The following is a 22,676-nucleotide window of genomic DNA, read 5'->3' as shown; positions in this document are numbered from 1 at the left end:
CCCCTGGTCTCTCCTCCGTTAGTATCAGTATTTGTCCGCTGTGCCCCTGATTGTGTAATTCTGTTTTTCAGTATTTGTCCGCTGTGCCCCTGATTGTGTTCTTCAGTTTTTCTTCTGTTTTTCGACTGTGCCCCTGATTTTTGTATTTCTCTATCTCTCGCGTCTGCCGCCTTTTTCCCGCTGTTTCACCCCGCTCCCTGCCTCTGCTCACCCGCGGCCCCGCCCCCTTTCCTTCTGTTCCCTCTCCCCTCTCCCATTCGCCACCCCGCTCCCACCTCCCAGCTGCTCCTCCCTCCCAATGGGCACTTAAGGTTGTGGCCGTGCGACGGGGAGCTGTGACCTAACCTGACCTCGTCAGTGCCGGTCGCTCAACCCGCCGAGTGGCTCCTCCTGAGGTCACCCGGTCCCCCCCGCTACCACCGCCTGCTCGCCGCTGCCCCTGGAGTCGAGATCTTCTCTGCCCCCTGGTCTCTCCTCAGTTAGTATCAGTACTTGTCCGCTGTGCCCCTGTTTGTGTAATTCTGTTTTTCAGTATTTGTCCGCTGTGCCCCTGATTCTGTTCTTCTGTTTTTCTTCTGTTTTTCGACTGTGCCCCTGATTTTTGTATTTCTTTATCTCTCGCGTCTGCCGCCTTTTTCCCGCTGTTCCACCCCGCTCCCTGCCGCTGCTCCTCCACAGCCCCCGCTCCCATTCACCACCCTGCTCCCACCTCCCAGCTGCTCCTCACTTCCTCCTCCCCCCCACTCTCCATTTATGGCAGAGACCGCACGTACGCGCAGCGGGTGCGCCGATTGTGTGCCGTAGGCGCGCCAAAGGCAAGCCCGCCCAGCGCCAGGACCCCTGGCCCTCGTCGAGGCCAGCGCACCCGCTGGACTTACGATGCCGCCACCCTCAACGCACTCAACACCGGACGGATCACCACCTGCTACAGAGCCTCCCCGAAACGCACCCACGGACCCTTCACCTGCCAAGCCTGCAAGTTCACCTGCCTCCGGACCTGCACTGCACCCGCCAAGCCGAGCACCAGCAACAACCACCTCAAGTGCATCCTGCTCAACACCCTCTCCGTCCACAGACACGCCGTCGTACTCTGGAACCTGCTCGACACAACATCACCAGACGTCGCCTTCCTCACAGAAACCTGGATGAACGCCTCCTCAGCACCCGACATCGCCATAGCCATCCCGGACGGATACAAGATCACCCGGAGGGACCGCGTCAACGAGACTGGAGGAGGCATCGCCATCGTACACAAGAACACCATTCGCATCTCGACCAACTCCAACAACACCTTCACCACCGCCGAACACCTAGTACACACCGACCCCAAGACGACCCTCAGAGGCACCCTCATCTACAGACCCCCGGGACCCCCGGGACCATGCACGCAATTCAGCGTAGACATCGCAGACTTCATCAGCCCACACGCCCTCCCCTCCGCTGATTACATCCTCCTAGGGGACCTCAACTTCCACATGGAGAACAACAAGGACAGCAACACCACCACCCTGCTGGACAACCTCGCCAACCTCGGACTCAAGCAACTGGTGAACACCCCCACTCACTACACCGGCCACACGCTTGACCCCATCTTCTCCTCCAGCAAGCACATCTCCTTCAGCCACTCCACCGGACTCCATTGGACTGACCACAGCTGCGTCCACTTCAGCTTCAGAAGAACCACCACCCACCACCACGCACAACAGGCTCCTCGCCGGAGCTGGAGCAAGATCACTGCCAAACAACTCACCACCTCCCTCGGCCAGAACCCGCCCGCCAGCACAACGTACTCCAGCGAAGCAGCCAGCAACCTCACTCAGTGACTGACCGCCTGCGCCGACGACCTCGCTCCACTAAAGAACCCTACCAGCAGGCCCGGCAGCAAGAAAGCCCCCTGGTTCACCGACGAACTCAAGGACTCCAAGAAAAACTGCCGCACCCTCGAGAAAGCCTGGCGCCACGACCAAACCACAGACAACATGACCGCCCTCAAGCACGCCACCCGCAAGCACCACCAGCTGATCCGCACCACCAAGAAGACAGCATTCAAAGAACGACTGGACAACAACGCCCACGACAGCAAGAAACTCTTCAGCATCATCAAAGAGCTATCCAACCCCAGCGCCGGAAACAACGACATCACTCCTTCGCAAGATCTCTGCGACTCACTCGCCTCGTTCTTCCACCGCAAGATCGCCGACATGCACAACAGCTTCGGCGCACCAACTACGCACCCAACCGCCGAACCAACGCCCCCCACCACCACCCTCTGCAACTGGACCCCAGTCAGCACCGAAGACACCACCCGCACGATGAACACCGTCCACTCTGGATCACCAACCGACCCCTGCCCCACCACGTCTTCAACAAGGCCGACTCCATCATCGCTCCTCAACTCCGGGACATCATCAACACTTCCTTCCACACCGCCACCTTCCCGGAGAGCTGGAAGCACGCCGAACTCAGCGCCCTTCTGACGAAACCAACAGCGGACCCCACCGACCTCAGGAACTTCCGCCCCATCTCGCTCCTCCCCTTCCCTGCCAAAGTCATTGAGAAGACCGTCAACAGACAGCTCGCCGCCTTCCTCGAGACAAATGGATCCATTGACCCCTCGCAGTCCGGTTTCCGAGCCAACCACAGCACCGAGACCGCCCTGATCGCAGCCACCGATGACATCAGATCCCTGCTCGACAACGGAGAAACAGCGGCCCTCATCCTCCTGGACCTCTCCGCAGCGTTCGCCACTGTCTGCCACCGCACCCTAGTACAGCGCCTCAGCAACATCGGAATCCAAGAGAAGGCACTGGAGTGGATCATCTCGTTCCTCGCCGGAAGAACCCAGAGAGTCCGCCTCCCCCCGTTCAGATCCAAGGCCACCGAAGTCATCTGCGGCGTACCACAAGGTTCTTCACTCAGCCCTACCCTCTTCAACGTCTACATGAGCCCCCTCACAGCCATCGTACACCAACACCACCTCAACATCATCTCCTACGCCAACGATACCCAGCTGATCCTCTCCCTCACCAACGACCCCGCCACCGTCAGAACCAACCCACACGAAGGGATGAAAGACTTTGCCGAGTGGATGAAGAACAGCCGCCTGAAACTGAACTCAGACAAGACGGAAGTCCTCATACTGGGATCATCGCCCTCTGCTTGGGACGACTCCTGGTGGCCCCCTGCCCTGGGCACCACTTCCAAGCCAACGGACCGCGCACGCAACCTGGGCTTCATCCTGGACTCCTCCCTCTCGATGACCAGACAAGTCAACGCCATCTTCTCATCATGCTTCAACACCCTGCGCATGCTCCGTAAGATCTTCCGATGGATCCCCACCGAGACCAGGAAGACCATCACCCAGGCACTCGTCACCAGCTGACTGGACTACGGGAACACCCTCTACGCCGGAACCACAGCCAAACTTCAGAAAAGACTCCAACGCATCCAGAACGCCTCCGCATGACTCATCCTGGAAATCCCCCGACACAGCCACATCTCCGGCCACCCGAGAGACCTGCACTGGCCCCCCATCAGCAAGAGGATCACGTTCAGGCTCCTCACCCACGCACACAAGGCTCTGCATGACCTGGGCCCCAAGTACCTCAACGACCGCCTGACCTTCTACACGCCCACCCTCCAGCTACGATCAACCAGCCTCGCCCTCGCCGCCGTACCACGCATCCGCAGAGCCACCGCTGGAGGAAGATCCTTCTCCTACCTGGCAGCCAAGACTTGGAACTCCCTCCCCATCCACCTACGGCTGACCCAGGACCATCTCTCCTTTAGGAAGCAACTCAAGACCTGGCTGTTCGAGCAGTAACGGACCCCCCTGCCCCAGCGCCTTGAGACCCTTCCGGGTGAGTAGCGCGCTCTACAAATGCTATGATTGATTGATTACATTCCAGAATCTGAATTTCTATTGTTGTGAATATTATTATATATTATGCTGCTATTTGTTGAAACACTGACTTAATTATCACATTTACATTTCCGAATATGAATTTCTTTTTTCATAACGTTTATTATATGTCATTATCATCAACAAACTTTATTAGGATCACACAGATCCTAAAAAGTATACAGCACTGATTGTTTGTCCTTTAAAATAATAGATCAAGAACACAATTAAATGGTATGGGTTAAAAAGAAAATCTATAAAAACATTTATGCAAATTCCGAATAAAAAGGGCTCCCAAAAACATTTAGTGCCACGTGCAAAAACAGCCAAATGTATTCGCAATCATATTTGCACAGCCATTAATGACCAGTTACATAAAATGCAGGTCTAGCAACACTTTTCAAGACAAGGTGTCTCTCATACTTATTTTCCTGCGCCTAATCCAAAGGGCATGCCAAAATCTAGCAAGACCAAATACAGTAGATTGACGTGTGTCAGTACACAAAAAACTTAAGACCTCTAAGTAATGCCCCCGTCCAGCTAGAAAACATAGCGGCACAATCCATTTTTTCCTCAAGGACTGGTAGCTTGGGCATAAAAAAAAGTAGATGGAGTTTGGATTCTGGACTACCTTGGCATGCAGGGCAAAGATCAGTCAGTTTATTATATGTTATCTGTATTATATTTTAATTGTTTTAAATAATTTTTTAATGTACTCTTTTATGGCTGCATGTCAGCCAAATAAAGATATTTGACTGACTAGCCAACAATTGTATCGGAAACCAGAAGATGTTGAATAAGTAATAACATTTTGAGTTCCCCTAGATTAGAGAATTCAGAATAGAATTCAACCATAAAACCGTCCGGACCTGGTGCCTTGTCCTTTGGGAGTTTGGAAATGGCTGTACGTATCTCAGCACAGGAGATACCTGCCTACGACAGAGCAAAATCAATCTGTGGGGCTTGCAATTTGGATTTGTATGGCAAAAAGAATCTACGTAACCATGAGGGGAAGATGTGTCTTCAGTGCTTCAGTGTATAATTTGGAGTAAAATGAAGCAAAACAAGTCATAATCTCCTAATCTTTGAATAATTGATTACCAGAGGCATCATGGATGCCTTCTTTTTTAGGCTTTTGTTTTTTGCCTTTTAGATAATTGCTTAACAATTTACCAGCCTTATTGGAACCAGTGGCGTAACGAAACTTGAGGGGGCCCCCCTGCAAAGCACATGGAGGGGGCCCCCCCACCCCTCGGCGGCTCGACTCACCACCTACTACTTTGCCCCACCACCCAGAAATCTAGTATATTTGATTTTAAACCTCCAACATTTAAATTAAATGCCTCTATATGGCCTTCTCTAAGTACATTAGAACTACACTTACATCACATTCAAGCCTGCTTCCTTTTCAAGACCAGCTACTTCACACACGACAACCAGAAACTCTACCACTGCACACCTGGCAGAAAAAAAAAACACCTCAGGCACACAGTGTTGTCTAGAAGGCAGGGCATTGTCATATTAGAACCAAATTGTAAACACAATAAAAACAAAAAGAAGGTTTTTCCTATGCAAGCAACCAGGAATTGTAATATCAACATCAGAAAGGCCCTATCCTGAAAGGACCTGAAGATTTGCCTTTTCAAGAATGTTACAATGCTTAGCAATAGAAATCACCATTGTAAGATTCTGCTTTTTGTAGATGATAATGAATCATATCCCTGGACTCTTAACAATGTAATTATTATTAATTAGCTTATAAAGCACACTGAAACCTAAACTGTATCCTGGTGCTGAGATAAACGACAGATTCCAATTACAATTAGATAAGAGTACCGGGTCAGGCATGTTGTTTATAAAGCCAGGTTTCTAAGCTTTACTAACACAACCGCTGTGGATCTTCTGCAAAGTTGAGCGACGTGTACCAATGTTGAACAGCTTTTTCTGAGGAGTTGCCTTCCAACTAAATTGCCGAACATAGCGTTCTGGCTGGAATAAAAAACGTCAACTTATTATGTATGTAACATGACCCTTACCATGTAGAGCCCAATGGGCCAAGCAATTAAGAGAATCCCATCCTAGGGAATCCAAAGGCATCCTCTGCCATTTTAAGGCTAGTTTTGCAGCCACATTCTGATTAAGCTATAAGCCCTTAAATATGCGTACTGCATATCCTAAGAATAAGAAATTGCCACTATCCATATGGTTCACAATTAATACCTAGACAACCACAGGCCAAGGAAGGAACGAGTGGTTTAACATTCAAACCCTCCCTAGATAAGTCTGTGCTATGTGAATATACATATACACAAACCTGGCCATACCTAAGCAGTCAAAAGTACCTCACTTGGTTGTTTGGGACCTGTCCAGAGATTTACCAAAGTCTCACCTGATCATTATGTCCAGAACAGAGACCGGTCAGTTTCCCAGTTTATTGCCACTAACTGGGTCACAGATTTGGGCGCCCGTAACAAAAAAAAGTGACCTGCTGCATCCCTCTGCCAATCTCAATCTATTACAAATGCCTGTGAATCTCCAACCTGTGCATCCCTAAATAGTTAAGTGTCCTGTAAGCATATAATGTCATCCTCCATTACATAGGGGCCTGTGAGCTCCATACAATGATAATAAATAACACTAGTAAAGTCTTCAAATTGTTCAACTGCCCTTTTCTGACCAGGTTCAGAGATATGCAGAATTTCATCTGGCAGTCCAGAGATGTGTGAGCTTTTAGCTCAGCTATTCTGGAGAAAACTGAACCTCCATTTAGCAACTCTTTACCAGTATCGAGATTTTCAGGCCACCCCTTACCACCTGGCAAACAAAGAGTTTCCAACTAGCTATGTGAGAGATGATGTGAAATATGCTACTCTTTCACATGGACATCCCTAACCTCTTCAGAGACAAGCAGGTCACCTCCTTTGCTGTCCCTAACCAGGGTTAGAGATGCACACACATGCCATGCACTACTCAGGTTCACTGTTCCCACAAAGTGCTGGGTATTGATTAGGAAGCTGTAACTCACCTGCCCATCCGCCTAGCTCATATGTGGGCAGCCATTTAAGTAGGGCCTAAAGACGTGCTAGATTCCTAGAAATAGATCTTTGGCCGACACAGGCTCAACACCACCTTGGCTTATCCACCTGTAAGATGAATGCAGTCCCTTCTCTTAAATGTATGTAAGAGGTTAAGTGTAACACCAACAATCAAGGCTATGCTTTTTAGCTAAAAGCTTTTGTATTCTGGAATTCTACTTTCCTTTTAAAGTTTACATACGGATTGAAAACTCTCAGCACTCAAAGTGCTGCTGTTTGCTAAAAACCCAGCAACAGTAGTCAAACATGACATAAGGTAACTTGGCAGTTCCTTCACCACATCGTGCTACGATAAAGGGGATACCATTATGAAATTAGAGGACATTCAGAAGTATTATTAAAAACATGAATTTTCAATTAACAGTTATGAACAAATGAAAAGATCAGTAGAGGGGTGTTGAGAGGACCTTGATATAAGAATTAAAAGGATTGGGACAGTCCTGGGTGAACACCAATCCTCAGGAAGCAAAGATAGCGCTCAATACCTTGTAAGTACAAAAACAAGCTTGTGAGTTCTGTTAGTATAGTGATAACAGCTGGACAGCGATTATCTAGTCTGCGAACTGGTATGTGTTCATTGGCAGTTCTAATAAAGTCTCCAGGAGGTGTTCTCCAAAAATTACTGATGTCAGACCATCTCTTTGACATTAGAAATATGTTCGTTGCGATTTGGATTTAAAACGTCAGTGTTCTTTTTCACTATTGCAGTGCTGTAAAGTGCCCTTGTATCCTTTATATATTTTATAACATATGGCTGCCTAATAACCCGGTCAAGAAATACTGGGAACACCCATGTAAATGATACACTGGTGACTCTCCAATCTTTTCTAATGGCTGTACAGGAAAGAGATGCAAACCAGTGTCATATTCATTACTGCAGTGCTTATTTGTACTGTCAATGAACTAAAATATATTTAGTTCAAAGGAGAATTGTGCAAATGCTGCAGCACAACCATTGCAATTTTCATATGCCAATCGACTGCCTGCATGGAAACTGAAGGATTGGAGGCCGACTTTATGATGCCCTGGCCTCCTCCAAGGAGCCCTGCTCAAAATGCTGTGACAACAAACAAACAATCAGGAGTTCCTAGCGTAACTTGAGCCCTCAGCCCTGGCTTAGACCAGGTATCATATTTAACTAAAAAGCACCCCGCTGGAGACAGCAATACCTTTGCCTCCAGTCAGCAAAAATGTGCTGTGCCCTGTAACTTCACAAGTAAGCCGACACACAAACCTATAAATTAATGTTATCAAGTCAAGAAAAAGTGAAGAAAATGAGTGTGGTATCAAAGAGCAATTGTGGACGTCAAGGTATGGGACATCCTGTGTGCAAGATAAGGGAGTAAAACAATGTCTATCAAACGCCATTTTGTGTATATGGTATTGTAGGCTAAGTGTTGTTACATGAATAATTAACATTTATAACAAATAATACCCTCTTAATTGTTTTTGGCGGCTGCTGCGGGTGCATAATACACTCACCTATTTTACTGCAATTGGTACTTGTGACGGGCAAGATGCAAGAGGATATTCCACAACAAACACAGTAACCCAATGTAAAACATTACCAGAACACAAACCAGATACCTGCAGGTTGGTTACACACAGGGAATCTAACAGGGGCCTTCGTTTTTTCCAATTTTTATGTTTCAAACCTCTGACTAGTAGTTTGGAAACACCGGATCTATGGGGTAGCTGCACAAATTTCCGAAGCCATCTTATTTAGTATTGAACCTTGAGGTGCTTGATACCTAGAAACCTATGTAACAAGCTCCTCAGGCTCATAGACAGTAGGTATATCTGTAACTAATAAAGTAAAAGAGAACATCAGTTGGTACGTGTTCATTTTTGTGGCCATATGTTGAGTAATTCTGTTTTTCAGTTATGTTTTTTTTAAACTCCTATGACGCATTGCTGTATGGCAAAGACTCATTATTACATGAAACAGGCCACAGTGCTGCTGCTGATGTAAATGCTGAGAGCAGTAAACGACAACCTCTGAGACCCTTTTGCCCTGAGGAAATTTCACTCACCGTTCCCTTCTTTGCACCTTAGTACCATCTTCGGTTCCGTTCAGTGGTGCTTCAATGCTTGTTCGGCCTTGTATGAGCGATGGCGGTTTACAGTTCGTACAAATAAATTGCTGAGGGGGTGGTGTTTTGCTGCTGCGCAAAAGTTATAAGTTATGCTTCAATTCCACTTGGGTTAAGTGGGGAGCGTTACTGCTCAGGTGAGTTGTGGGAAAAGACTTCGTAGCCGGGCAGGCATGAGAGAAGACACTGGTGGGGCAAGGAGGCTACACCATTTAATATAAAAAGCCAGTAGTGGCTGGTGAAATGTGTAATTGGTAGGGCGTAAACACCTCTCTGAAATTGCAAGGAGCAGGCAAGCAAGGCAAGCGAGCCCAAGTGATGGTGAGTAGATAAATGTATATAATATTGATGGTTCTTCTGAAAGGCACCATTACTGCAATCGGAAAATACCTCAATCTCCCCATCCTCCTGAATTTTTTAGGCCACTTCGAAAGGGTAGGCTCTCGTCATAGTGGCTTATTCACTTGTTAAGTTTACTTTGTATTATACATGTATGCCCTTTTTTTCTATATACTTTTTTTCCATCAGCATACCTCACATCTTGTCCCTTTACCTTTCACACCTTCTTTTATTCTCTGCATTTTCGTTTAATTTTGTTTTGTTAATTTTTTGGCAACTGTATTTTCTTCACACATATTTGCACAATTTCAATTGGAATACGTGACCATTGTTCTGTGCGCTCTGCACAGAGCTCTCAGTCATGGCCAGTTACAAACACCTGGAAAGGACTCACTTCAAAGTACGCACTAAATAAGTGTAATAGGACTCATGAAAAAAAATATAGAAACACATCATCCTGCAAATAGCGAACACTTTTAGGGAATGCAATATTAAGTAAAACATGTGAACTATAAATAAAAATTAAATAGCTGATATAGATTACCTATAACGTTTTGCATTCATTATTTATAAACCGATCAGTGTTTTTGCCATTACAAGTAGGAGCTTTAATAAAGGACCCTAGGGTACCCGTTTCAGTGTCCGTTTTAAAGTATTACTGGCACTCTTAAAGCTCTGACCTCACCTGAAAGTATTGTCATAACCTAGGACACATGATATGCTGTGATTAAAGAGTGGCTAGCAGATGCACAGTCATATGGCAAACGTTTTTTTCACATTCTAAGGCACTGTAGCTCTGTCCTGCCGAAGAATACAAGTTACAAGGTGAGCCCTAGATTTTTGAGCAAATCTGAATTAATGCATGATATTCGATAAAGAATATCACTGACTGCAAACCTTGGAATTTTGAACAAGAATGTGTCCTGTATAGGCCGGCACTGTATAGACAAACTTTTGTGAAGGCGGAGGGATCCGCATTTGAAACTTGCTAAACTAGTGTTTTTCGTGGCCCAAATGCATTTTGCTATTTGGGGTCTTGGCAAGATTTCAAAATTATTTCAAATAATGCACGATTCTATAATTATTAACTTCCGTCCAATACACAGTTCCCTCTGTTAAACAGCAGCATTTTAACATTGTGAGGCCTACAAATCACCATGTTTCAAACCTTACCTCACTGAAGAATTAATGAAGTTTCTGCAACAGAAGCGCCAATACCCAGTAATTCTGAAGTGAGGCAGTGAGTTCCTGGAGAGTGGCGCGCACTGATGCTTAGGCTAACTGCTGATGACCCAATGAAAATATCCGGAGCCTCTTTTGAACCCGGCCCCTTTCACATTTCGTCACAGGGAGAGGTGGGATCTGTAAGTCTCGCTGATCATACCCTGCCCTGTGACGAGATGGAAACAGGGCCTCTTCGCTGGTTGACAGACACAGCCTCGGGAAGCACAGGGCTTAAGCCTAACATTCCCGTGCTGTGTTTAATTAACGAGGCTGCACCATCAGGTTAAAGCCTGGCAAGCTTTAGAGGGCCGGGGCTGAACTGAAGAAATGTAAGCCCTGCAAATAATGGAACCACCACTATAAAGAGCAGAGGCCCGGCCAGGCCTGCGCACCTTTTACTGAAAGAGGCTCAAAATCCCGGCCGGCCCGGGCCCCCCGCGTGCGCAGATGCACACCATTCATTTAATGAAGAGATAGCCTCTGAGACCCTGGGCCCCGACCGGGCGACAGGGCATGCACACCATGTAATTAATGAAGAGACTCTGAGGCCCGGCCGGTGCCCAGGCGTGCGTGTCATGTGCACCATTAAATGTATTAAGGAGTCGGATGGGCGTGCCGTGCGCACCATTTTTAATCATGATGAAGTGAGGGGGCCCCCCGGAGCGTGGGGGCCCCCCCGCAACGCGTGGGCTGCGTGGGCCTGTGTTACGCCCCTGGGTTCAAGGCCACCCAGGGAGACCTGTAAGAAGCTACTTTTAAAAGGCGGCGTTTTTTCCTCCCACAGCATTAGCCACGGTGACGAAGAAGAGGAAGGTGCAAGAGAGAAACAAGCAGGGCAGAGAAAGGTAGGAGGTAGCCACAGAGACAGAGAGAACTAGAAATATGGAGACCTAGTGAGGCAAGGCGGGGGGGGGGGGGGGGGGGGGAGAGAGAGAGCGAGAGAGAGAACGCCACAGAATGAGAGGATGTGATACAAAAGAAAAAGAGTCTGAGAGCTAGAGAGAAAGAGGGCGAGATAAAGAACTAGATAAAAAGAGATGGAGCTACAAGAAAAAAAAGTGAGAGAGAGCGAAAGATGAAAGGTACAGAGACACAGAAAGAGAGGGAAAAATTCAGAGCGCAGGAGAGAAAGAGGGCAAGAGTAAAAATCAGCTCGAGAGAGGCAGAAATAGTGTGGACAACGATCTAGACAGCAAAAGAGAGAGAGACGTGAAAGAAATAAAGATCTAGAGTGAGAGAGGGAAAGAAATCAAAAGAGGTTGAAATAAAGAGGGCAGACAGAGAGAGATGTTGTGTCTCGCAGTATACATCCCCATATCTAATAAGATTACCTGTGCGTGAAATGAGGTAAGTTCTCGAAGAGCAGAAGTGAAACAACAAACCTCTGAAGAGGGCGCGGACCCTGGAGATGTTCAGGGCATGTTTCTATCCTACCATTCCCTATTACTTTTTGCTTTTTGCCTGCCTTTGCGTGGCTTTATTTCTTGCCCAGGAAGCAAGTGTGTTTCATTAGGGCTATAAAAATGTGCAATTCGTAAGTGCTACTAAGGGGCAAGCACTATATTTTATTTTTCTTTAAGGCATGTTTTAGTTAGTTCGCGTAAACTCAACTCAGCTTGTTTCAGAGTGTGCAATCAACAAAATGATTCTTTCAACAAGGTTCGAGGTAACAAGGGTACACGAGAGAGGTCTGCACATCCTACGAGAGTCTGCTTTGCCCCTACCTATGTCTTCGTAAGTTGTCCGTTCACACACCGGGAGGACACCTTGCAAAGACTGTCAAATCAAGGCATCCACTGCACGTGTAATCGTTGCATTTAACAATGCGAGACAAAAAAAAACACCAAGATCAGCAGCTAAAGTTACATAGGCCTTAAGGACTAGGGAGAACGCGGCTTGAGGGTGAAGTAGTGACAGGCTTTGGTTCTTCTGGCAGTCCTGTGTTGGCCCTCGCGGAGGCAGGCATGCGCAGTCCTCTCCCCGTGTCCTTGACCCCCCTCCCCACGAAAGGTCTCGTCTCATCTGTATGGCTGACTGCAGAAACATTCTCGACAGCGCGCGCCCCGTGAATCTCGGCACTCGTCACACTACAGCGCGCATGGCAGTCCCATTCATCACCCCCACCCTCGCTGCAGCTCTCCCTCCCCCTCCCGGGGAGCGGAGAGGCGGCCCACCCTGAGCCATGCAGGCATGACTTGCAAGCCCCTGCGAAAAAGGCGACCTAGCAAGTCCCTGCCACGAGACTCACATGAAAACCCAGTACTACAGGGTTTCAAAGCCCAGGCCTTTCTTACACGTAGACCCTGCCTTTTATTACTACTTATAACGACGAGCCGGTGGACATATAAGAATAACGAACGTATATAACGAGAAAGCATAAGGACCAACATATCATTGTGAGTATTAACCAAACCATCACACCAGATGGCTGTGAAGTAGACACTGGAAAAAATAAAACAATTTGTGTATGCAACAGAGGAAGGGGGAGTATATCGATCATAGCATTATATAAGGGATAAAGTATCCTCTGCTGGACATGATAAGGATATCGGTAGTCACTGAGGAGTCCCATAAGCATATAGAGGGAAAAGGCCAAAGGCCGAGTTCCTTATAAGGTTATGGAACTCCGAGTTGACTTGCAATATCATTATCATGTATTCTAGGGTGTACTTTAGCCCATATAATACATAGTCACACCATCACCTTTCACAGAAACCACTTAAAACCTTGGTGTGTAGCTTTTTCATATGAAAGAGCAAGCATGTTTGCAAACATGAAGAATAAAAATAAAACCTCTAGTACAAAATTTAACTCATTAAAAACCTGTTCGTTATTTGTTGCAAACAGATAATAGAAACAGCTCAATAGAAGTCAGATTTTTTTTTTAAAAGCTGCACTAGCTTAGAATGTGTGGAAACATGCAGAAATTGTAGTTTTTCTCTATCTAAGGAGCGCAAACATAAACATGTTCTCTGTGCTTGTCTTTGTTAACAAAAGAATAGAGCAGAAGAAAGAAAATCAAAGTTATGTTTTTGCTGCTTTAAACAGATGCTTCAATTATGCTCTATGGACAGGCATGCCTTTCACTGTGGCCACTGGCTCTGGCAGCAGGCATTGTGACATCAGAACTCAACTGTAATAACTTAAAATAGTCGAGTTTCGACATCTTTTCTTTTAAATCGGTCACTGGGTATGTCACAAATCGCCTATTATAAAGACATTGGATACTGGCAGGTCTATCAATAGTGTAAATGATGTACTATGGACGACATTCAAGACATTGTCAATTCAGCTGTGGTCACACTTTTGCCTGTGCCCTGAAAAGATCTTGGGCCTCATTTATGAAAAGTGACGCATCGCTGCGTGAAAACAGCGATGCGTCACTTTTCACTGCGCACTCCTTGCGACACCAATGATGCGTCATATTTAATGTATGACGCATCTTGTTGCAAGGACTTACAGATACGTCAGTATTTCTGACGCATCTGTAAGCGCAAAAGTGACGCATTGCTGGAGTGTGTCACAAAAGTGACGCATCTCCAGCAATGCGTCCTTTCACATGGGGAAAGCCCCACGTGAAAGGGCTTGCGTCAGTCTTACACCTGCTGTGAGGCAGGCACAAGATTTTGACGCAACAGCATCCTAAAAGTGACGCAGTGAAATCTCATAGATTTCACTGCGTCACTATTAGGAGGCTTTTTGCGGGGGAACGCCCCCTCTGCATACATTAAACCTGACGCAGTTATAATGTGGCGCAGGGGTTTAAAAAGTGACGCATCTACCTAGATGCGTCACTTTTTAAATATGGCGCAACAAGGCGCATTTTGTACACCGCTGGTGCGTCACAAAAAGTGACGCACCGGCGGCGCAAAACTGACGCAAGGCCTCATAAATAAGGGCCCTTGAATTGAAGAAATTGAGAGTGAGATCTTTGTTAATTGATTGGCCAGGGTGTTCTGGGATTTCTGGTTGCCTTTGACCAAAGGGTTCTTTCAGGTCATATGTTTAAAGGCACCTGGGGTTTCCAAGAACAGTCCTATCTTGCTTCTAGAAGTGCAGGAACCTCCACAGATCTTGATCTCCTTGCTAAATATTTGGGTGTGTTTAACCCGTTCGACGCTACTAACGGAACCGTTCCGTCACGCCCCTCGGGTGGGCTGTGCTCATGACGGAACGGTTCAGTCACGGCCCAGCCGCCGCGCCTGCGCGGCGCTGATTTCGCGCCAGCGCGGCTGGTTTCATTAAGCGGGCGGGGCCTTGACGGAACCGTTCCGTCACAAGCACAGCTCACCCGTGAGCCGTGACGGAACAGTTCTGTCACCAGCGCAGGCGAGCCGCTCGCCCGCGACCGTTAGCGCTGCAGCAGAATAGCCACCGCAGCGAAGGCGTTAAGGGAACTGCCTTGTATGTTATTCTAGCAAGTTTGAATTATCATTGCTTCCAATGTTAGCTTCTGGAACAGTGTGATGCCAACCTTAAGGCAGATGCCAGTCACTAAGCAGTGGCATGAAAGAGAGCCTTAAGTGGTGTCAATCTTAAATTGGGGAAAGCAACTAAGTCAACTTTCCTTTAATCAATTCTGTTGACAATTGAGGTTTAAACAACTAGTTTACATCTTGTTTGAAGATGAATGATTTTACTTTTCTTATTATTTTTAGATTATATAGGCCTTCTTTCACAATGTTCTTAAAATGAGCTTCAATATGGATCTTGTTATTGATGTAATCCAGAAGAAGTCCATAGGTCAACCTCACCAGGCACTCCAGCATTCCACTACCTTATCAAGCATTCCAACATTCCACACACATCACATTAATACTGGCTGAGCAGCAGAGAACAAATAGCTAAGGGATAGAATGGAAAGTAACATTACAAGTTACAACACATCTCCTTCCCTTAGGGAAAACAATAAATAATAATAATACAACAATGTACAGTGGAGGTACACACCATTTAACATCATCAATGCAGCGGAGGAATACCCAATTAACAAATAACAAATTGCAATTTGAAAGAACTAAATGCCAAATCCCTTGACAATACACCACTGTAATATTATGCAGGACTAGGAGAATGGAGGACACCACTGAGGTGTAACTCTCTCATCACTCACCCTCTTCGGCATCACACATATGGCATACATGACAGAATTAGAAGTCTCAGGCGAAACAGCACAAGGTACAAGACCTTTCAACGCACCCCTAGGTAAAACAAAAGCACAAGGTGCATGACCTTTCAATGCACCCCTAGGTAAAACAAAAGTACAGGGTACACGACCCTCAACGCACAGAATTCCACAAAGGCAAAGTCCCACACTTTATAAGACCAGACAATCAAACATCGCATAATACGCATAGGCAAGAGATTAATGATAACCTCACCAGATCAGCACAGCATAGGCAGAACCACACCCAGTAGGAATCAGGCATATAACATAGCAAAGAAAGCACTTCATGCAATAGCACGTGCCATAAGCAACAACACACCCAGCAAGAACATGGCATACATGGCAGCAAACTCAACAAAATTGAGCATGGCGTATATCACCCATGGCAGAAAAACTGAACAAGGCACATAACTACATAATAGCAAGCATGCGGCATGCATGGCTCACAATAGCATATTGATAGTGAACCAGCACAACATGTGACCTGAAAAGATCAGAAAGGAAAAAAACTAGCAACTCAGCTCAGCCAATAAAAACATATGCATGCTATGTACCGCACAATAGTTAAACAGTTTTCAATATAATTATTCCGTATTATCTCCGATGCAACTCTGATGACCAATACCTCACCTGACCAATTGCAGAAAAAGCAATGGAACTACTTCAGCTTTAGACTCTTTCCATTATCGGGAACAAAAATAAAGACACAAAAAAAACCTGCTTCAGTTCACAGTGCCCCAAGTGGGATAATCTGCCACCGATGACTGTTGAAGTACTCCAACACCCACTCACAGTTGAGCAATTCCAGATGTTCACAGAGCTTCAATCCTCCAATTTGTGTAGAGTTTTGCATAAACCTTGAGTAGTGCACCTATGTCCCTCTGACGTTGCAGCGTAGGGTATGGAGGAGCGCGCTGCACCCAATGCAAAAACTTCTGTCTCGCTGTGACTGAACGACGTTTGACTGGTGACTTCAATGCGGCAACACTGCTAAGGAATATTCTTTTTTTCCGCAGACACTTCCGGTAATTGCTGTACTTCTAGCTGAAGGGCAACCTCAAGCACCAAAGATGGCTGCATGCAGAGGTGTATGGCGTTGGGTGGCTCACGGCAAGTACTTGCTTCCACAACGTCATAGGACAGCGCAATGTCTTGGGACAGCTCGCACTAGAGCGGATAACTGCTGCGTGCAGGGTACTTGCCATCTTGCCGCTCGCGTCTCCACAGCAACACCAGGTAAAATTGTAAGAGCTCGTGCTGGATTCACGCTGGCTTACACTTAAAAAAACATATTACCAAGGACACTCACCATTTAAGAACATAAGTGTCACAAAAACTTCCAGCTCACAGCTTCATGAACAGGAGCAGTGGTTCCACAAGAAGCTCAGCAAAAGTTCAAATACAGTACCCCCTTTGTGCTTACAGATACTTTAGCAGATTCATGCAACTTCAAAGCAGTAGGACATAAGGCTACAATCTCGCACAGCAATTCCCAGCAGCCACTGTATGTTGCAAACGACTCCCCAAAAGTGCCTCCAAAAGCATCAATGTCATAGTACTTGGATGATGAAGCTGCTGGCACACTCCACATCAGATCATTTCAAGCCCAGGCAGTGGGTTTTTTAGTGGTGTGCCATTCTTTGTTGAAGCCAGAATCACGTTCTGGTAGAAAGATGTTTGAAGGCTTGCCAGTCTTTGTGGTTGACAGATTCATGCTCTAGTGGTGGGTTGTCCAGTGGAAAGGACACTGGTGGGGCTTACCGGGAGTTCCTCTTCTTTTAAGTTCCATGTTTCTTTACCTTAGGTTCTTCAGTAGTTTCAGGAACAGCTAAACTTCACAACACGCAGGTTATTTTTTCCAAATTGCCGCCAAAGATGTAACCCAGAAGAAGTCTATATTTAACCATGAAGTAGGTTGTAGGTAAGAGGTTTATGAAGCTTAGGTACAGGATAGTAAGTAGGATAATAGGGTCCGTAGTTCAGCTCCACCAGGAGCAGGATCCTTGCTGCTCAGCCCACACACTCCAACTGTCTCACTCTCAACCTCAACAGGCACTCAAGCATTCCACTACCTCATCAAGCATTCCAACATTCCACAAACATCACATTCATACTTGCTGAGCAGCAGAGAACAAATAGCCCAGGGAAAGAATGGAAAGTAAAATTACAAGTTACAACAGTTATCAAGGGTGGAGCCCTTTTATTTCGCCTTTTTAAACACAATAGGTGATATTTCTAGAGGGGTGAAGGTATGAGCTAGCTTTGAGTCATAGGCTTGTCTTCGGGTGAAGCTGGCAGCAGAATGTCAGTTTTGTGGGGTTGAGGCTAAGTTTGTGTTCTGATATCCATGATTTGATTTGTTCAGACAATTTGCAAGAAAGGACGCGTCATCAAGGGAGTGTGTTCTAAGGTAGCGATAAATGTGATCAAAGTATTAGATGGATTCAACACCAGTTTATTTAGGAAGCTGGCCAGGAGCAGCAATCAAGTACAACAGTGGTACTCAGAATGGTGTGGAGTAGAGAGAAGAGCTGTGATCAACTATGTGGATTTTCACATTCCTGTTGCAAAGATTGGACGAGAACCATTTCAGCACCAAGTTCTTCATGCCAAGTCCTTTCTAAGGAGAGTGAAGAATACTGTGGTCAAGCGTGTTGAATGCAGGACACAGATCCAGTAGGACAAGGAGATTGAACTCTCATGGACTAAATTGTTGAGGACATCATCAGGCCCCTGGAGAGTAGTAGTTTCAGTGTTTTGAGTTGACCTGGTCTAAGCTCTGAATGGAGATCTTGTATCAGGTTATTTTTAAACTAGTAATGTATCAATTTGTCTTCCAAACAGTTTACAAGCAGTTTGACTAAAACCAAAAGATTGGACATGTGTCTCTAGTTATTATTTTCTCACAAGGTTGTTACTGTTTTTTTTTATAAGAGGCTTTGCATCTCTGGATTTTAAGGGGTAATCCCTATGCTTGGCCCAGAGGCATTTCTGGTGGCAAGCCATGTTGCACTGAACTATGGGCTAATTTGTTTTGCTAGTCGGATGGGTAGTATATCATCAGTGTATATTGGAGGTTTGGTGTTTATGGCCACTTAGAGAAAGTGTCAATGGGTTCAAATATGTTGTCACTGAGTTTGGTTTAATGCTTATGTTCAGCTGCCAGCCTTACTGGTCATTGCAAATCAGCAGTTAATAGAATATTGTGAAAAAAGGTTTGGGTGAAGTATTCATGGGGTTATTTAAGATGTAGCAGGAACCCCACCATTGCCCTTAGCAGCAAAGAACGTGACTCCACCACCCGCAAAACACCATACGTTAAGGTCCACATCACTCCGGTGGGACATTTTTTAAGAAAGCACTTCCTCTGACATTTTGGGAGAACATTTGTTACAAATGTAATGACAGGTTGGCTGCCATTTTAAGGTGGTCCATTCATGAAACAAATTACCTGATTGGAGGACATGGACTACTTTTGCTGGACAGGTCTACAATGCCACACATGGCAGACGTAGGCAGGTAAAACTTGACTAGGAAGGTCTAAGTAAGGGAGGAAGTGGGGCTTTATGCTTGACTAATTGTGTGGCCTAGCTGATGCTCTGCCATCATAAACTTTGTAGTTTTCCCACCTGAAATGAAGCCAGAGAGACTCAGGTATGACCTTCCAATTTACTGCTAAGTCGTGCTCTAACAAGCCTGAACTGTCTCCCTCATTCATATTCTTCTCAGTTATGCTATAGAACTCAAGCTGCACTTCCAAAAGAAGCACAAAAATACTGAAACTGGTCTATGGTTGCTTGTATTCCCTCTCTGAGAGGATATTCTATAGCAGTTGTGTTGAACTCTTCCTATTGAAACCGGATCTAGATTGATTTGCACATGACACAGTTAGCAAAAAAATGTATTGATTGGAAGGCAGCACAGAGTAATTACCAGTGGCTGAGATTGATTCAAGTATTCCACCCATCACATTTTTGCTATAATATTGTAATTGATGGGGTGTTGAAACGCTTTTTCGGCGAAAGGATTAGTGGTGAATTAGTATAGTAAAATATGAAAGTAATATGAGTGGTGGATATGTTAGTCAGATATTTGGATTGAGAAGGATAGTGGAGGGATAGAAGAAGGAAAAAGGTTTGCATTTCTATAGCGCTAGCCACCCCTGATGAGGTGTTCAAGCGCTTTTTTGGCTAATAGCTTGTTACTCTGGAACGCATAAAGGATTAGTGGTGAATTAGTATAGTGAAATATGAAATTAATTTGAGTTGTGGTCTGTTATTTGGATTGAAAAGGATAGTGGAGGGATAGAAGAGTGAAGGATTTTGATTTTGTTTATAGCAGTAGAAGGAGGCTTGGGATGAGTAAAAGGGAGGTGCAGGGTGAAGAGTCAGAGGGAAAGCTTTAGAAAGGCTTGTTTGGAAGATCTGAATAGTAAAGAGGGATGAGATGATGCAAGGAGGAGTAGAGTCAGAAGAGTTTAGAAAGGGTTATTTTGGGGGTCATAGTAGTGGTATGGGGTTTGTGGTGAATGAGAGAGTGGATGTAGATGATATATTGATAGAGGTATAGGGTGAGAAATAGGGTAGTGCAGAATGAGGCTTGAGAAGAGTCAGAGAGCTGAGGTAGAGGATGTATTAAGAGCAGTATAGGGTGACAAATAGGGTAGTGCATTGGATATGCTGAATTAGAAGAAAAGTGATAAATATATGAAAGGTACATGAAAGGTATATATATGAATAAGTAAGTAGTATATGTTGATTAAAGATGCATTTAATAATCCCCGGCTTTCAAGTGTTGTACTTTAATTTTTATTTAATTTTTGTAATTCAATAATGTAATAATTGTAGCTAAAACGTTATGATAACATATGTACTTATTGATGCATCACTCATTTATATGTTAAAAACATGGAATAATGTAACTATTAGTGATATGTACATTTGTTAAGCAGAACTAATGAATATCTTTATTTTTAAAAACATAATTATTATACACGTTTATACAAAGCAATACACTTATATAGAGACATATCTATAGTGCAAATAAATGCTTTTAAGTAGAGAGGTATATGCTGTATTTTTCTGTTTGTGTATGGTGGTTATGTGTGGAAGAGGCAATTCCTGAGTAGTTTTCTGAAGATAAGGTGGTTCTCCATGGATCTTATGTTGGGGGTTAAGAGTTCCATAGTTTGGCTGCTTGAACAAAGAAGGAAGTGCCACCCATGGTTTTTTTCTTGTACATTGGGATTTTGAGGCGAGGTGCCACTCTGGAGCGGAGGTTCCTTTGTTGAATGTGTTTGGTGATTTTATTCCTGATGAAGACTGGTCCCATTCCATGTATCGCTTTTTGGGTGATACAAAGCAGCTTGAACGTGGATCTTCTGGCAACCGGTAACCAATGCAGGGCTTTCAAAGCAGGGGAGATGTGGTCTATCGGCTCTATATATAAGAGTAGTCTGGCAGCTGAGTTCTGAATCCTTTGTAGTCTTTTCACAGTCGTTAAAGGTGATCTGTGGTAGAGGCTATTGTGAGTTTAGATAGAACAAGAGAGATGGCAGCCACAACCTTGTGTGGATATCTTCAAATGGGGACAGATTAGTCACAGAGTTTTTATAGAAACAAAACTTGATCTTGCTAGTTTGTCCACTTGGACATTTATTGATAGCTTGGAGTCCATGGTCATTCCGAGGTTTCTTACTTCCTTTGATACTTTAGGCAGTGTTCCCAGATCATCAGGCCAGGCGGCGAGCGGGACATCATTTTTCAAATCACCACATGTGAGTATTTCCATTTTGGAAGCATTCAGTTTGAGATGGCTCCACGTCATATATTGATCCACTGCTCTGAGTCAGCTGAAAATAGGCGACTTTCTAATGTCTTTGGGGAATTCCAGTTTGTAAGAACTGGGTTCACCAATTCCACTGCGGTAGCTTGGCGCGAGCGGGAAGGCACCCGAAAACTAGGTGTAAAGTAGAAGTGCAGCACACACTCGCACTGAGACAGGGAACTCACGCAATAACTGACACCACATCAGCTAGTCATATTAAAACAAGATGCTTTTATCTAAATTTGTCTCATTGCAGGTAAGTATTTCATTAGTATAAACCAAGCATCAATTTATCAGGCAACATTTGATTGTGTAAGCATAGCATTTTCATGGGATGGGCATATGCAATAACATTCCTCATTCACTGGTTCAGTACAGACAACATTGCATAAGACCACTGTCACTGTAAAGCCTTCCTTGTGCATGCAGAGTATCAAAATATCAACCTCTGCTTAAAATGGTACAACCATCCAGGAACACAGTTCCCTGCACGGGGCAGGGTGTTAAGAACTCACCCCTAGCCAGGGGCTAACGTCGTGCACAACAACCAGTACTCAATTCGGGCTTTTGCCCAGTTCAGGGGACCCTCCGTCGCCCCTCCCCTCGGGGGAAACTGTAGTAGGGCCCCATTGGCCTCCGTTAAACTGATAAGGATCCAAACCCAAGGGGTTGTGCAGCACCCTCCAGAGAAAAGTACACTGAGCGCCGAGAGAGCGTCAAGGGGTGCAATTGAAACGAGGATTGTTTTTAATCTTTTAATTACAATTTGCTGCTTTGCACTTACTTTGCACGTACTGTTTAAAAAGTTGTTCCCTGCCTGTCAGCGCTGCGATCCCGGGTCCACCACGGTCCTTAGGGCCGCTTGAGTGGAGGGACGCAGCTCCTCCGCCCGGACGTGTCACTTCCGGGGGAGAGTGTACTTCAATCTCTGAAGGGCTACCGCCGTGTTGCAAAGTACACGGAGCGCCCGAGAGAGCGTCAAGGGGTGCGACTGAATCGGGGATTGTTTTTAATCTTTTAATTACAATTCA

This window comes from Lissotriton vulgaris, chromosome 11, assembly GCF_964263255.1.
Source record: "Lissotriton vulgaris chromosome 11, aLisVul1.2, whole genome shotgun sequence".
NCBI lineage: Eukaryota > Metazoa > Chordata > Amphibia > Caudata > Salamandridae > Lissotriton > Lissotriton vulgaris.
Note: the sequence above shows the minus strand (reverse complement) of the source record.